The sequence below is a fragment of the Polistes canadensis genome, unplaced genomic scaffold (genome assembly GCF_001313835.1).
Source record: "Polistes canadensis isolate GaletaPanama2010 unplaced genomic scaffold, ASM131383v1 scaffold_69, whole genome shotgun sequence".
NCBI classification, from domain to species: Eukaryota; Metazoa; Arthropoda; class Insecta; order Hymenoptera; family Vespidae; genus Polistes; species Polistes canadensis.
Window position 1 is genome coordinate 286,259 of NW_014569616.1, and position 10,306 is coordinate 296,564.

Sequence of the window (10,306 nt, forward strand, 5' to 3'; positions counted from 1 at the left end):
AATATAAAAAAGAAATATTATCGTTGAATGTTATAGACATTGTTCGTCATCTTTATTTTATTTCTCTTTTCTTGGTATCTTGAGTTTAAGTTGCATTGAGTTCCGTTGTGTCGTTTCGCTTTAAACGTAAAGAATATATAATGGAAGTAAAAAAAAAATGAAATAAATAGAAGAAAAATTTCTTGTACACGGTTGGATATCAAAAGAGAATTTGTATACTTTGAAAAAACGTTTGATAAAAGGAAAGTCAAGAAAAATCTATATAAAAAGATTTACAAGGTATAATACGGCTTGTAATGTAGGCGACGTAACATTTATAATTAGTATAACGTCTACTAACACGTTAAACGATTGTGCTGTAATGGGGCGAATCATTACGCCAACACAAGTAAAAGAAAGAGAGAGAAAGAGAGAGAGAGAGAGAGAGAGATTAAGTCTCTGTGTGTGTGTGTGTATACGGATATATTAGAAATTGCCACCCTTCGTCTTGAGTTAATATTAGAGGAACTTAATACACACGCCCTCGGTTATTAGTAGTTTAGAACACCCTTCGCGTGCCGTCACAATTTCTAGTTGGAGACCTTGATCTAAAATACTAAGGGTTTGACTTGTTCCGTTCTTACTTCTTACACCATCCGATATATCGGCACGTTCGGGAAATTTATTTTATACTTTGAACTTACATTAGAAAATGAAAGGTAAAATATCAAAGTAAAAACGGACGAACTTTAAATGAGTTTCTTGTTCTTTTTATTTTCTTTCCTTTCCCCCCTCCCCCCCCACCACCAATTATTACAGATCGTTACTTTTTAGTTTAAAAAAAAAGAAATTGGAAAAAGAAGTTGAGTGACGAGAAAATTTCGATTAATCATCGAGATACCACCCGTTAACGAATATTCTTTTTTAATGGCACGACAAATAATGAATCGGATGATTGTTAAGAATAAAACGCGATAATTTGAAGATAACTGTCACTGTTTTGTCGAAGGGATCATCGTAATTTAGTGGAGAGGGTGTTGATGAAAAGGGTCGGGCATTGTCATTGGTGTTGACTCGCAAGGAACTCGATTGTTCGGATTACAGGTAAACCTTGTTCCACGTTCTCAGCGATCTTCGTCAAATATGAGAACGTTGTTCGGTTACAGAAATACGTAGGATGGAATGCGAAAGTGCAACTGAGGTGACAGGAACCCGAAATGGTTGGTTAAAATAGAAGAAGGATATATGAACCGTTTATTTAGAAAGTGGCATAAGTCACTTTTTCAAGAAAAAAACGAGTTAATGGCAACACTAATTACAACTGAACGGTATCTTTTCATTTTCAATAAGAAAAAAAAAGTGACTTATGCCACTTTCAAAATAAACGGCTCATATATTTTTTTATCGAGAATCAACGGATCATGATTCGTACTTTTGGTTGGTTACGATTAAAGATTTTTTCGGTGAAGAAAATACTTGGGGAGAAAAAGTTCTTCGTCAGACAAATTATATTCGGTATTTTTTCGAAATAGAAAAATCAATAAATCGCGAAATGGTTGTACAAAGGATAAAAGGTTGAAACAAATGGGGAATAACTTTAAGGAAATAAACGGATACACCCAACCACCCCCATCGACTGGTATTTCGGTTTAAAACAAAAATCTAAGATAATATAAACGGAATAAAGATGTAGAAAAATGAAAAGTGTGCTGTTAAAAGTGAGTGAAAGAGAATGATATGGTATAGTTGGATGATGGTGGAACTGATGGTAGTGGTGGAGCTGATGGTGGTGGAGCTGGTGATGGCGGAGTTTGTGGAGGTGAAGATGGTGGTGGTGGTGGTGGTGGGTGGGTGGATTGGTAAACAGGTAGGCATGGAAATGGGGTTGGATATTGGAAGAAAAAGAGAGGGGAAGGGTAGGTAGGTGTGCGTAGAGAGAGGGTCGTGCAGGTGCAGGAGAGGATCGTCGGTAACGGGCGGCTGACTAGTGCGTACCAATCGCAAGCGGATGCAGGGTACGGTCCGCGGGCACGCAGGAGGAGGTGAAAACCGGGCACAGCCCCACGAACCCGCGATGAGGATTACCGGCTCGCGGGACAAGCCGCCCCTTGCCGTTTCTGCCGGGGACTGGCTGGTGCTCCCAGCGTGTCGATGGGGTGCGCTGCCGGTGGTGGCGGTGCTGCCGGTGGTGACGGTGGTGGTGACGATGACGGTGACGGTGACGGTGACGATGAAGGTGCCGTGGTACCACCGATCCAAGTAACTCTCTAATTATTATCTCGAAAGACAAAAGTTTGTCATTATTTCAAATCCTTTTTTAACAGATATGCAAAATGATGTTACGTTTTCACATCTAGATAATATATAGTATCATTGACATGGAATGAACAATGAAGGAAAATAACAAATGTATGTCAGAATTCTAGAAGGGGTCCCTAAAAGAAAAACATATGATAACCGAATGTTTTATCGAGGATTTAGGTTCGACGATTAACGGTCAGATACCTCGTGGAAGTCTGATTGTGAGTTTTGTCGTACAGTAGGGAGGAACGTGCAAGCGTAAGTAAGTAAGGAAGAACAGGGGTTGCGCGAGTTGCAATAGAATAGAGGTGGCGGCAGAGGAGACGTAGTCGGAGCTGGAGGAGGAGGAGGAGGTGGTGGAGGAGGAGGAGGATGACGAAAAGAGATCGCACGGTGGGGGTGGCTAGCGATTCTCGGGTGGTGGTTCGACTAGTAGTTCTGGCGTTGGTGGTGGTGGTGGTGGTGGTGGGAATGGAGTTAGGGGTTGGAGAATGAGGAGGAAGAGAGGAGGCGGTGGTGGAACATAAAATCCCTCGCACATGCCTGGTGCACTCATTAGGGGGGATGTGCTCGTGCAGCGTACACGTCGAGGTGCATCCACGGCACCTTCTCTCTGTCGGTGCCACCCCTAGTTCCCTCAGTCGCGTTCCGCGGCCAAGCTGGTTCGCACGACGCTGCGATTTCTCCTCCGGTGCCGTAGCCGTAGCCGTTGCCGTTGCCGTTGTTCTAGTCGTTGCTGATTAACATTGCTGCTGCTGCTGCTGCTACTACTATTGCTGTTGCTGTTGTTGCTGTCGTTGCTGCTGCGTGTCGCGTTACATCCCAACGTATATTCTTCTTCTGTGTCGTTAATCTTTATCCGTATTATCGTAATCGTAATAATAATCGTAATAATCGTCAAGAAGGAAGGAAATTCCGAAGAAGGAACTAAAAGGAAAGTAACAAAGAAACAAACAAAAAAAACAAAAAAAAAAGAAAAAGAAAAGACGTGATCGATCTTTTGCAACCCCTTTCCTCTTCCCAGTTGTCGTCCTCATTTTGATCGTCGTCGTCGTCGTAGTCGTAGTCGTCGTTAGTTGGTGGTGGTGGCTCGTGGGATCCACTTCGATTTGAAGCAACCCCTCCCTCTCTTTTCTCGTCGTCGTTGTCCGACGTGGCGTGGCGTGGCGCGCGCGCGGCCCCGCGCGCGGGAGATCATGGCCGGGACAAGTTGAAGGTCACCTCTTACCGATTATTACCGTTCGGGGAATACATTAATATTCGCGTTGGGTTGTCGACGTCTTTAACACTAACTTTTTCTCATTTCCCCCTTCAGTCCTCGTCCGAAAAGAGAAAGGGAGAGAAAAAGGGGAAGAAGAAGAGTGTGAATTTTGAAGAAGACTGTTGACTGATTATTATTATTATTATTATTCGTCGTGTTGTTGCTGTCACTAATCCCCCCCGTTGAATTCGGTAAAATATAACTTTTTTTTTGTTTTGATAAACTAGTGAAAGACGATTGAAAATAAAAGGAGAAGAATTGTTTTGATAATTGATTCGTCCTTGAAGATAGAAAATAATCGAGATTCGACGTCTGGAAGATTTCGTTTCGTCGATTATACGAAGAAAGGAACAGGAACAGGAAGAAGAAGAGGAAGAGGAAGAAGAGGATAAGGAAGAAGGAATCTCTTCGTGGGGGAAGAAAACAAACGACCGATTAACTTCCGGACTGTTTCTGTAAGCTGCAATGTAACGTGCGCCGCCTCTGGCAATCCCGGGGGCCGAGGAGGTTTCATGTTCACGAATTTCAGTAAACCAGGTAACGATGCGCCAAATTGCCGTCCGCGATTATTATCATCGCCATTGACGGCGAAAACGGCGCGTCGATTTCGATACGTCATTTAATAATATTATTATTATTATTATTTTAAATCATATATTTCGCGCGACACTGTTTATACCGGTAAACGAAATTTACCAGGTTTCTTTGTCGCCGAGGACGGGACTGTTATAACGAGCCTTTTTTTTTTTTTTAATTATTATTATGAGAGAAAGAGAATGATTCATTTGTTGTATCACGAAAATATCTATTTATTGGATCCATCCTGAACGCATTTTCTTGACTACATTTTCTTCGTCCGAAGATGAGGAGAAGCAAAAGAAAAAAGGAAAAATTCAAGTAATATTATATCAATTGTTCATTTATTATATTTAAAATCTATCTAATCGTCATTTGAAATCAATCTTTAGATTTGTTTTTGTTGTTTTATACAATTTTATCGATTACAAAGTATATTCCTCGAGATTTTGTTTTATTAAACTGTTGAAATTGAACGAAAACGTTGATCTATATATTTTTGAAATATCATTTTTATATTTTTAATATCTACTTTATTTTTTTTTGTTAAAGGGGACTTCTCCTATATACGCGACGAGATCGAATTCCTTTAACATCTTTTCTACATTTTTCTGTTTTACAACGTTATATTAAATTGATAGAATTTATGCGTTACGCTGATTGAAAAAGAATATTTCAAATCATTCGAGTATTTTCATATTATATTTATTACAGGGAAATTAATTATTATCAAAGATATATTTATCAAAAGGAAAAAAAAGGAAAAAAATGCATATTATTAATTAAACGTAAATAAAAAAAAATCCTTGATGATATGAAAAGAGACAGAAAAAAAAGAATCTAACTTCCTTCCTCGTAAATTTCGATCAATAATTCGTATCGATCAGCGTTACCGCATTTGTGTTTCAATGAATTACACGAATCATTCGAGTGTATACCGCAAAAAAAAAAAAAAAAAAAAAAAAAAAAAGAAAGAAAAAAGGAGAGAGAGGAAAAATAAAACACGGCTTTCAAGATATTATCCGTATTCCATAAAATACGAAATATAATAAATATGCGAGTTATGGTTATTAATACGTCCATTCGATCATTTCGATTTGATATAAAACAATAGAAAATTTCCACCACATAGGAAAAATTATTAATCCGATTCCCAGATTCTCTCAAATTCTCTTCTTTTCTCGTATGAAAATTTTTGTTGTTGCTGTTGTTGTCGACTCCATTAATTTTCTTTTACATTTATTTCGTATTAACGATTACCACCCTCTTATAATTTGATCTCGTCGCGATTGAAAATTAAAATATATAATTTCTTTATATATATGTAACGTTAAAAAAAGAAAAAAAAAAAGAAATATATATTTTGTTAATTTTTCGTTCGAGTCAAATCGCATCTTCAAGATGTTATTTTTTGACGGAAAAAGGAAAAAAGAAAAAAAAAAAAAAAGAAAAGTAAAAACAACGAAGGACTTCCTCGGAAGATTTGAAAGAAATTTTGCTCGAGAGAGAAAGAGAGTGAGAGAGAGAGAGATGTTAATCAACGTTTTTCGTCGATAAGATCGATGTAAATGGATACGATGAAAAAAAAAAAAATTCGCGATGAAAAACGCCACGGCGATGATAAAACATGAATTCCAAGGAAACGAAGAGAAAAGAAACAAAAGAGAAGAAAGGAAGAAAAAAAAAGAAAAGAATATCATAATACGATAAACATTATCGATACCTGATATATTCCTGGTTGCGGATAATAATAACCACAAAAAAAAGAAAAATCCCCATTCCTGTGACCCCCCCCTCCCTCCCCCCTCTCCTCCGCCCCTCTCCATATACTTGACAAATGTACAAGTTATATGTTAAATTTAAATCGAACCCCATCCTTTTGTCACACCATACCTAAAATCTAAAAAATAAACTAAAAATAAAAGAAGGAACCGTTGATAATAATATCATTTGATTATCATATTTTTCAAACGTATTATATTAAATGAAAAAGAAAAATATATTTAAAGAGGGATGAATTCCCCCCCAATGATTAATCGTTGATTGCCAATTCCAAAAGTTATATCAAAATATATAAAATAATTCAAAATAATAGTATTGGCTTTGAATATATTAATTCGTCATCGATTAAGTTATAAATTTTCCATCAATCAAAAATCATCTATTAAAAACTCTTCCCTCGATGTATTTTACGTATACGTACCGTATATGTGACAACACAAAGGATAAAAGGATATTTATTTTATTCTTTTCCGAACGAAGGAAGACAGGACAAAACACAATATCAAAGAATTTAATTCCACGAATGTCCGAAGGAAAAAATTGATGATAACCCTATTGACAATTGGGAAGAAGAATCAATGTGAAATTACGCAAGGACACGAGTCACAGATTATACTGTTGACGTGTTTGTGTTGACGATTAAACCAACATCTATGCAATACTATGAACGAAATGAACGTACACGTGGTGTTGATATTATTCTATCGATATTTACACCTGTTTCGATCGTTTTAAAAAAAAAAAAAAAAGAAAAAAACAAATACAAATATGTAAGAACGATCAAAAAATAATTTGCCATCTTGCGAGAAGAAGATACCTTTTCAAGCCGTCCAATTGTAGGAAAACATTTCTTCTTGAAGACGATACAAAATACATTCAAGTGTATCGATTTCATATTTTCTCTCTCTCTCTCTATTTCTCTATGTCTTTATCTACTATTGTTATTTTATTCGATCTATATTATATTATATTAACTAACCTTTTAAACTCGATTATCGAAGAATAATATCGAAATCGAGAATTATTATTGTTATTATTATTATTCAGCCCGTCCTCCCGCGATCCGATTGTTGTTGTTGCATTTGTTGTTGCACACGATTTTAATAAAAATAATTTTGAAGAAAATCGATTATAATATAACAAACAAACACATTGCGTTTAACGAAAATAATCGTCAATCGAAGATTCGTCATTTTTATCTCTGCCACGCCGGAAGATCCTAAAATAAGGATTTCCGGAATAATGTGATCCGATTGAAATTATTGAAGAAAAAAAAAACAAGAAATCGATACGAATATTTTTCGTACGATTTATTCGAAGAGATCTATTTCTTTTTTTTTTTTCAATGATTCTCCTCCAATCCGACGGATTACTTCCTTTTTTTTTGTTTCTTTCTTAAACTACTTGAAGATAATTAGAAAAAAAAAAATAAAGAAACACTGGAATGGAGAGGACAACGAGATTCGAGGGATTCCTTCGATCGGAGGATATCCACAGGTCTGTCAATCCTTCCATTTCGATTGTTTTTATTTTCTTTTTTTTTTTTTTCTTTTTTGTTTCATTCATTTATTTCATTTTCATTTTTATCGACAGATTTTTCCTTTTATAATGTTGATTTAATTATTAATTATTGTAAATTAGATCGATCGAATTTTTTTCATCCGATCGATCGAGTTTTATAAACATTTATTACTATTATTATTATTATTATTATTGTTGTTATTCGAGTCAGTATTTTTTTTTTTTTTGATTAATTAATTAATTACAAATATTTTTGGAGAAAAATAAATGCTTTTAGGCGCAGACAAAAAAAAAAAATATATATATATATATATATATGTTGTTAGTTAGAAATAATAATTTGTCGGTATTTATATAAAATAGGGGATTGATGAAAAAAAAAGTTTGGTAATGATTTACACACCGTGAATAAATTTTATTATAAATGCTGACGATTTATTTATATAAATAAAAAAATATTAACTAAAACATTTTCAAAATTAGAAAATACTGACTCGATAAAAAGATTAATCCAATTTACACGAACACTCACAAACACATCAACGCATTTATTTATATTTCATCATCATTTACGATTAACATTCAACACACATATATTTACACTTTAATTAATTTCCACGCGTTAAAGTTGAGTTTTTACTACTTGAAAAAAAAAGAAGAAAAAGAAAGAATAAATAAAAGAGAAATATATTAGAAAAAGGATTATTTTTTTTATCGTCGTAAAATTAGAACAGGGGATGTGAAAGAAAAAAGAAAAAAAAAAAAAGAAATAAAGAGGACCGTTAAAGTGTCGTAATGTAAAAGTAATTAGGATCCTTTAAGAAAATACTTCAATTTAGGATCAAACCCTATTCCCACAACCGCCCCTCCTCCTCCTATCTTTTTCGTCATTGATCAAAGCACCAGTTGAGTAAAGAAACTTCCATGTTTTTTTTTTTCTACCTCGATTCTGGGCGCGAAAAGAAGAAGAAAAAGAAGAAAAGAGAGATTACGAAAGAAGAAAAATAAAACTAATTTCAATTAAAATTTGATTCAATCCGACTTTTCATAGCCGGTCCCACTGGTCACCGTTTAATTACTCGTTCATTTTGGTAGGACCGTGTCTCTTTTTATCTTTTTATCTCATCTCCTTTCACCTTTCCTCTTATCCCACACACCCCCCTGCCCACCTCACCTTCCTTTACCTTCCCCATTACCTTCTCGTCTTTATTACCAGATTTTGTCGTGCTGACAAAAAAAAAAGAAAAACGAAAGAAAGAATTCAAGTTTCGGCAGGCACGGAATTTCATGCACGCACAAAAATACGATCGGTTTGAACCGGTTGACCACAAATTTTTCGAATAATTTTTAACGTTAATCTAATTATTTATAACGCGTTTAGAGGGTGGGGGGAGAAACGCTTCTTATTGTTAGACACTTGTGTTTTGTTGGTTTGTTTAATTCTAAGATCATCGAAACGACAAGTAACGATATTTAAAATTGAATTAATATCTTTTTAAAATTATAATCAAACATCGTATCGAAAATATTTTCTTTCACACACACACACACACACAAACAGACACACATATATATAATAATAATATATACGTGAAATAACGATTCAATAATTTTTCTTGTACTCTTTATTATTTTTATATATACGACAAATGTTCATAATATAAATAATTAGGTTTAAAATACGAACACGTTCCTGCCTCCTGACGAAAATGATTTATCTAGATAAATGATTTTACTTCGATAGGATAGATAAAGGTTATATTTGATCTTTACGTAACGATTATATCCTATATTCTCTTTCTCGATATATACGTTCGTTTATACAAATCGTCATTTCGGTTGCGTATATTTAAATGGATTATCGTATCTCGCCAAGCGTAGAAATTAAATTAATATGAGAAAGATTGGAGAAGGATTTTAAAGTGCATTATCGTTTATTACTGTGTTAAATGAAGCACGGGGCGGGGCGGGGGGGGAAAGAAAAATCCTTTTAAAAGCGGAAAATGTTCAAGTATATTATTCGCGGTAAATATATAGAGATGTAATTCTCTCTCTCTCTCTCTCTATATATATATATATATATATCTATCTCAATTTTTTTTTTTATCTATCTCTTATTCGTCCATTTGCGTTTCGTGTTTTTAGTCTGGGCAAATATTTGCCCATGCACGGGAAAGAAAGAAAGAAAGAAAGAAAGAAAGAAAGAAAGAAAGAAAGAAAGAAAGAAAGGGTGGGAGGGAAAGAAATAGGAAAAATGGGTAGGGAGGAGGGGGTGGGGGAATAGTTAACAACGCGAAAAGAATTTGTTGTCTTCCATATTTTTACCTCTCTCTTTCTTTTCCCTTGTGTTTCGTAGTAAAACGTACCCATACGGGACGTATGATTAAAGTTCGATTCGCACCTATAAACGTGTTTAATGACGTCACCCATCCAACTCACCAAAACGGGAACCTCAAATTGCTTTAAACGGGATTCGTTCGATTGAATATACTCTGCCGTTGGGTTCTATCATCGTTTTCCATGTCTAAATTATCTTAAAGAGAGAGAGAGAGAGAGAGAGGGATAAATTATCTTTGGAATAAATTACTTTGTCGTAATGTCGTCTGTCCAATTATCAGAAATATCAACATGCAGGGAAACAAAATATTTACATATATACAAATATATGTATATTTCTGCATACGAACAATATTTTTTAATCGTTTTTATGTTTACTCCCAAACGAACCATATCATATATTCATTATTTTAATTGAAATTTGTCATAAAACAAAACAAAACAAAACAAAAAAAAAATGTATTTCTAATACATTTTTCGATGGTATAAAATAAAAAATTATTTCGATCGAGATTTTAATAGAAAAAAAAAAAAAAAAAAAAAAAAAAA

At 34.6% G+C, this 10,306-nt stretch overlaps 1 protein-coding gene across 1 annotated transcript in view; it reads left to right on the top strand.

The window, feature by feature from the left end:
• The first annotated feature begins 2,811 nt into the window (after positions 1-2,811).
• LOC106786234 (hypermethylated in cancer 2 protein-like) overlaps positions 2,812-10,306 on the top strand; it is a 12,877-nt gene continuing 5,382 nt past the window's right edge. The window contains exon 1 of the mRNA XM_014747388.1: positions 2,812-7,396. The gene's annotated coding sequence lies outside the window, so the exon portion shown is untranslated. The remainder of the gene's footprint in view (positions 7,397-10,306) is intronic.